Genomic DNA, 8067 nt, shown 5'->3' with positions numbered 1-8067 from the left:
TTAACAAGTTGTTCAAGTTTTTTTGTTTAATTAATCTTGTATATATTAAACGAATATAAATAAGTTTTTATCAAACCAAATACTAATCTTGTTCACGAACACTTGATTCATTTATAGTCCTACTTATTAGAAATAAATTGAGTTTATATATATACACACAAGTGGTAACTATATATTCATGGATTAAGTTATATGTTCATATATATATATATATATATATATATATATATATATATATATATATATATATATATATATATATATATAATTAATCATCACTATATATGATGATGATTAATTATTATTATTATTATTATTATTATTATTATTATTACTCGATGATGATATAGAATTTGTCTTTTTTCTTTTATATATATATATATATATATATATATATATATATATATATATATATATATATATATATATATATATATATGATGATTAATTATTATTATTATTATTATTATTACTCGATAATGATGTAGAATTTATCCTCTTTCTTCCACATGTTTTTCAATGTTGCATGCACGAGTGACTTCAATATAATCCCGCGACCACATTTTTCTTATGAAGACATTAAAAATTAAAAATGCTTGTTTTAAGAAATTACAGTATGGCATTATTTCTAAAGTAATTACAGGTGATTATTCTAAACTTGTAATCCCTGAGTTAAATTTATTTTTGTAAGAAAAACTGATAGATACACGCAATCAATTAGACTGCCTTTGTTAGCTCACGGTCTGCTATGTATATAGCAGCACATCATTTTCACAGTGCATTTCTCTTCAACGCTACAATTAACGTCGTTAAGTAGTTGACAAGTCAACACATTAATTACGTTACAATTAATACAAATTCGGTTAATCAAAAATATATTATTTAGGCAGTTTGGAGGAATCTCTTACGATGCAACAGCTTAAAAATCACGTAAGAGAGGAATTAGTGGAATAAATATGTAAAAGAAAAAAGAAAAATGGACCAGAATATTCCCTCTCACACAATTTTGTGATGTTAATGTACGATGCACTGTCAATAACACGCAAATAAAAGTTGATGGGAAACAAAGAAAACGAGTTACGTATATAATGAATAGAATGATCATAATTAAATCCTCACAGTTGGGAGGGATATTTTTTCTTTATTTTATTTCCTGGCCTTCTTCCTTGTACATGGTCGGTTTTGATTTTATTGAAAATATAGCTAGTGGAATTTGTGGTGAAAATGTTTGCTACATGTCCAGCACGTTCGTCCAGTACTCCTCCTCCTCCGTTTGATCAAGAAGAAAGTCCACGTAAGATAGGTCGAAATCGGCGTCAAGGAAGTTCTCGCTCGGTCCTTGTGAGGAGACGAAGTTAGCGTCGTCAGACGCCATGGCCAAGCATGCCTCCTCTACCAATTCTCTTCCTCCTGCGACGATCCCCTCCTCTTGCGCTACTAGTGAAGAAGAACAATTATTAGATGTCAGCAGATGGTGGAGCTGCCGCGAATAAGTAAGCAGTGCTTGTGGCGGCGGCGGCGGCGGCGGCGGCGGCGGCGGAGATGGAGGCTGGGGTTCAAGTGCTTGATGGTAATGGAAGAATGTCCGGGTGCACCTTTGGGCCTTGGTCTGGATGATGGCTGTATTCTTGTCTGGACCAGCAGCAGCTGCTCCTGTTCTTGCTGCCTCCGGTGATGGATCGGAGTCGGGGGTAAGGCCGTCGTTGCCTTTCGGTTGGCATGAGGCTCGGACGACTCTCTTGCCCAAGGTTGTATTCCAGTAGTTCTTGATTTCATTATCTGTTCGCCCTGGCAGTCTCCCTGCGATCAGAGACCACCTATCCAAAAAACATGTCAATTCGACTGTTAATTAAAATTATATGTATAACCTTTTCGATATTCAACAATCAACGCGAGAAGCACGCCACCTGTTGCCGAGGAGTTTGTGGAGCCTGATGATGAGCTCCTCCTCGTCGACGGAGATGTTGCCCCGCTAAATGTCAGGCCGCAGGTAGTTGAGCCACCGCAGGTGATGATCAGTACTATATATATATATGTACTGATCATCACCTGCTTTCTTGGGGAGGTTTCTCCACTTGCCTTCTCCATGAGTGTTGATGTAGGACACAAGGATCTGGTCTTCAAGAGCATTCCATGCCCCTCTGTTGAGTCCTTCCCTTGCACAGCATGGCTTTCTCCCCATCTCTAGCTCTCGATTGATGAGAGGGGGATCGAATATTCAGTCGGCATATATACTAGTAGATAGCAGGCCACTGTGTGCGTGTGTGGGTGTGAGTGAGTGTGTGGACGAGGAGATAGCAATAGCATATTTAATTAGAGTTTATTATGGATAGTAAAGGTGTGTTGCATTATAGTCTTGCATAATAAATGAGGAAGAGCACCAGAGTTTGGTTTGCTGTACATTGATTGGCTACCGAAGGAAAAATAAATGAAGAAGAGCACTAGAGTTTGGTTTGCTGTGCATTGATTGGCTACCGAAGGAGGACATTTTACCAAGTATGGAACAACTTGAGTTTGAATCTGGAGACTCAGCCTTTTCCAGATTTCCCACTCTTTTGGCTCCATCAACTGCTCAAGATGTCCAACATCATGACAATGGATTCTTGTTTTAAAATTGACAAGGAGAAAGTAGAAGAGCAAGGTTTCCATTTTCTTCGATCACCAAGCCACCACGAATGTTTGCATCTCACTTAATAAGAGTATGTCTCAGCCGGCCGAATTTGTATTTAATCCGGAAAAATGTGTCAAAAAATTCAATAGACCTTCAAACATATACCAAAAAGCCTAATTTGAGCACCTCTAGCATCAAATTACAACACGAGATTTTTTTTTTTTCCCGCAAAAGATGATTATGTTCTAATTTGAGCAAGTGATTAGGGAGTGTGAGGGAGGGTATGGCTGGGAGGAATTGACCCTTTATTCTATTATAATAAATCAATTGGTCATTAGGTGAAAATTTTTTTCTCTCTCTATAACCTTTTATGCTTGTGGAGTCTTCACGTAATAATAAAATTATTACGTGTAATCTGAGATCATTAGTTCAAATTGCGAAAACGTCTTACAATATATTTGACGTGAAGGGCCGCCACCACCAGAGAAAAGCTAGATTCCATGGTCCAGCCAATAGACACAGTAAGAGGCGCAAGAGGCCCCATGATTAGACGTGCGATACTTGAATGCGTCACATGTCTAGATAAGAAAAAGTAAAATACAATTATAGAAAAAATTAATAAAAGCTTCAAATTAGCCAAAGATGTGTGATCTTGGATGTCCTCTCTCTTTTTTAATAAGCAAAATTTGGGAAAATCCTTTGATAAATTAATGGAAAATTTGAGAAGCTACCTCAGGAGCATGTTGTAATGGAAAACTATAAACTTGAAGATGGGAAGACCTGGAGATGGATATAATAGCCGATTATATCCCACTGGTAAAATTCAACGCTCGATTACCCGATCCGGTTAAATTTGGGCCTAACTTGTCACTTACCCATCAAGCCAATTACTTATCAGGCCCAAATTTAATCCTATATTTTGAAGAATAATAATAATTTTTTAAATTGATTTAGTATTATTAAATATTTATAATATTTTAAAAATATTAAGGGTGTGATTCAATATAAATCAATTCTTTTACTTTTAGGCTATTTATTCTTAATTTTCTAATGTGAGATTATTTTACCTTTCTATTAAATTAATTTTTTAACCTATTCCCCAAGGACGGAGCGTGGGGGGTGGCGGCTGCTAGGATGTATACTAAAAGTCTAGCTTTTGGTATAAACATTTATCTAGAAATAAGAATCACATTGGTCAAATGTCTACATTTATGATAAATGTAGCTGTTCAATTAATTTATATTGTAGATAACATGGTGTGTGGTATCACACACAGAGGATCATGTCATCAGTACCTTATAAATTATAAACAGTAGCTCACGACCAAGATGGAAAGGAACAAACCATTGGAAGGTCGTAGTGTAATTAGGTATTAGTTTATCTTAACTATATAATTACACTAGTACACTTAGAGTGTATTGAGTAGGACCATTAGAGGTCATTTCTTTTATACTGACTTTATAAAGGAACAAAGACCTCAGTTATTATGGAAGTGTGTGCTCTTAATCCTAATATAATAACAAGCACATATATTTGATATTTATTTCTTTAATTTATCAATGGGTGAGATTTAGTTCGATAAATCAATAAGCCCGATAAGTTGGAAAATGATATCACTTATAGTGTGTGTTGTTGATTATAGAAGGAAACTGTGTCCTAGTAATCTAGGTTGAGGATGTCCCCAAGAGGAGCTCATAAGGATTGTCATGTTAAACCCTACAGGTGGACTTAGTCCGACATGATGATAAGGTTGAGTGGTACTACTCTTGGACTAAGATATTAATTAAATGAGTTGTCAGTAACTCACTTAATTAGTGGACATTCGACATCTTAAACATAGGGAGACTAACACACTCATAATAAGAAGGAGCCCAAAATGTAATTTGGGATTGGTGCGATAGTTCAATAATAGTTCTCTAGTGGAATGAATTATTATTGATAAAATTAAGTTGTGTGTTCGGGGCGAACACGGGATGCTTAATTTTATCGGGAGACCAAAACAAATTCCTCCTCTCGGTCTCTATCGTAGCATCTTAATTATAGAGTACTATACCCACCTATACACACCTTCTTACCCATCCTATAGGGGACGGCCAAGCTAGCTTGGAGACCAAGCTAGGGCCGACCATGGCTTGGTTCATGGGTGAATTCATGTGGCCGACCCTTGCTTGAACTCAAGCTTAGGTGGCCGGCCCTATTAAAATAAAAAGGAATTTTAATTTTAAAATTTTTTCTTATGTGGATAACATGATTTAAAAGAGAGTTTAAAATTTTAAATCTTTCCTTTTATAAGATTTTACAAAAGATTAAGAGAAGAGCTAAATCTCTTTCCTTATTTGTAGATTAAAAGGTTGATTTTAATTTTGGTAAAAACTTTCCTTTTAATCATGTTCATGATTTAAAAGAAAGTTTAAAAATTAAAAATTCTCTTTTATTAGTTTCTGCAAAAGATTAAGAAAAGATTTAATATCTTTCCTTATTTGTAGATTGAAAGGAGATTTTAATTTTTAGAGATAACTTTCCTTTTTGAAAATTATCCACATGTTTAAGAGAAAGTTTTTAATTTATAAAATTTTCTTTTTATTAACCAATCATGAAGGGATAAAAATTATTGGAGAAATTTTTATAAATTTCTGGAAACAAATTAGGAAGTTTTAATTCTTGTTTTAATTAAAACTCTCATTGTTTTGGGGAAAGAGGTGGCCGGCCATTGTAATTGAAAAAAGAAAATTATTTTAATTAAAATAATTTTTCATTTTCATGGAAAAAGAATTAAGGAAATTTTTATTTAAATTTCCTTATTTGCCAAAACCAAGGATTATAAAAGAGGGGGTAGAGGTGCCTTCATGGTGAATGACTCTATTCTTTTTCTTCCTCTCTTTTCTTCCTAGGTGTGGCCGGCCCCTAGAGGTTTCCCTTCCCCTTCTCTCTTCTCCTTCTTGTGGCCGAAACTTCATCACCTCTTGGAGACATAGAAGTGGCCGGATCTAGCTTGGAGAAAATGAGAGAAAGGAGGCTTTTTTCTTGCATACCTTGGAGCTTGGTTGGTGGAAAAAGTTCTTCATCCTTTGGAAGTTTTTGCTTGGCCGAAACTTGAAGGAAGGAAGAAGAAGGTGCCTTGGTGGTTCTCATCTCGGAAGATCATTGCCCACACAATGTCCGAGGTTAGTGTTAGAGTGTATACTAAAAGCCTAGCTTTTGGTATAAACATTTATCTAGAAATAAGAATCACATTGGTCAAATATCTACATTTATGATAAATGAAGTTGTTCAATTAATTTATATTGTAGATAACATGGTGTGTGGTGTCACACACAGAAGATCATGTTATCAGTACCTTATAAATTATAAATAGTAGCTCACGACCATATTGGAAAGGAACAAACCATTGGAAGGTCGTAGTGTAATTAGGTATTAGTTTATCTTAACTATATAATTACACTAGTACACTTAGAGTGTATTGAGTATGTCACGCCCCCAAAGGAGTCCCTGCCAGACAAAAATCCGACAACATCTCCCCTGTACCGGTGAAATATGAAGCATCACTACAAGCAAAATACATCAGCCACATGCGGCTGGAATATTTATATATACAACCACGCAGTTATAATAACAGCCTATACGGCTAGAATGAAACAATCACAACCACGCAGTTATATATAAAACAGCCCACACGGCTGTACTAAAAACCAACATAGCGGAAAAACGAAAACGGAAAGCCCAATACAACACAATCAACACACTGCTAGCCGGCTAGGCTTTATACAACAAATACAACACCAAAACCATAAGATAGCCACATGGCTATACACAAATACAATGCCAAAAATAAGAAAAGAATATACAAAAGAAAACAATCACGATCTTCGGATGTGACGTAGGACTCGGCAGACAGGATACTCCGAGCGACACCAACCATCTACAGGCTACCTGAAAACATAAATGTATACATGCGGTGGTGAGTATAGGTAACTCAGCAGGTAATAGAAAAGACAGTGCACGGTCTACAAATAAAACATGGAGATCAAAAGTATACAGTCTCAGTAGGGAATAAAGAACATGATCATACTATCATAATCAATGCACCTAAACATATCTGACATAATAACCTGACATATAAACTGTACAAACCACAACTAACATAATGACAGATACATACCCAATCTGGAATCGACACATGGTACAATGATCAGTAAACTCACCGGATCTGCAACAGATATACCCGTGACACCTGTGCATATACATGTAAAATAAATGACATGTATGCAGTATGGCAACTATATGCAACAATCATATCGCAAACAAATGTAACATACCACAAACACATGCAACTAGTATCTAGTAGGCATGTATGCAAATATAACCCCCAGATGCACCGTGCATCATATGCAAAAGTGCATGCATGCTCCATGGTCACCCCGCCACCTCTCCAGACACCGACCCCTGTATGGCCGAGAGGCTTGGGTCTGTGACGACTGTACTACCCTCCAGCCCACTATATAGTGGTCGAGGCGGACAGTCCGCTAGTAGCTATCTAACTACATAGCATCAGGGTCCCTGACTGCTCACAACGCCGGATCTCACTAAACCTCGTGACCGGGTGGCACGACAGGACTAGCAGCAACTGCTCCAACTACCACTACCCATGAGTGGCCGAGTGTGCGGTGCTAAACCAAACCAACTGATGACTCTCTCAACCACAAGGGAGACAACGGTCATCAGATGCAATGAATGATGAACATGATATATATATATATATAATCATCATCCATGCAACAACCCCAAACCTCAAAAAAAATACCTCCAACAAGAGTATAATCGTCATGATACCTCCACGTATCCCACCAAACATATGTACACACTACACATGTAAAATCAACCAAAAATCTCCAATAATCCCACCAGACATATGTACACAAAATATAAGTACAATCAACATGTATCCTCCAGTAAAAACACAACAGACATGTGTATATACCCCCACCATACAATCAACACAACTCCTCCAAAAGTACATGACAAATACGTGTGTACATACCACATGCAAATGCACGGTCAACAAGATAACTCCTATAACACGTACCCATCTATATACAGTCCACATCATATACCCAATCAGCATGGTAATACCAACAACCCGACAATCCCTACAAGACATACTCTACACGTGTAATCACAACAGAGTAGATATCAAAAGTGAAGACTGTATATGAATTACATAGATCATCATAAGGGTCAAGCATAAGTATCATGCAGGAAAAACAGCAACCGATCATGATATAAGATAAAGCAGCCTAAACCATCACATAATAGCCATGCACCAAGATCAAGAAAAACTACGTAGAGGCCAAGGAAGAAATACCCGCCTTTTATCTGTAGATCGTGTCCAAAATAAATCTCACGTCGTGATAATCATCCCATATCAAGGTCCTGCATCAATCAATATATATATATTT

The 8067-nt window shown here is 36.6% G+C and overlaps 1 pseudogene; it reads right to left on the bottom strand.

Moving 5' to 3' along the window:
* Positions 1-1231: 1231 nt before the first annotated feature.
* LOC122043142 lies at positions 1232-2182 on the bottom strand (annotated as a pseudogene).
* Between the last annotated feature and the right edge of the window lie 5885 nt (positions 2183-8067).

This window comes from Zingiber officinale, chromosome 1B (assembly GCF_018446385.1).
Source record: "Zingiber officinale cultivar Zhangliang chromosome 1B, Zo_v1.1, whole genome shotgun sequence".
Classification (NCBI taxonomy): domain Eukaryota; kingdom Viridiplantae; phylum Streptophyta; class Magnoliopsida; order Zingiberales; family Zingiberaceae; genus Zingiber; species Zingiber officinale.
Note: the sequence above shows the minus strand (reverse complement) of the source record. Positions and strands in the feature narration are given on the sequence as shown.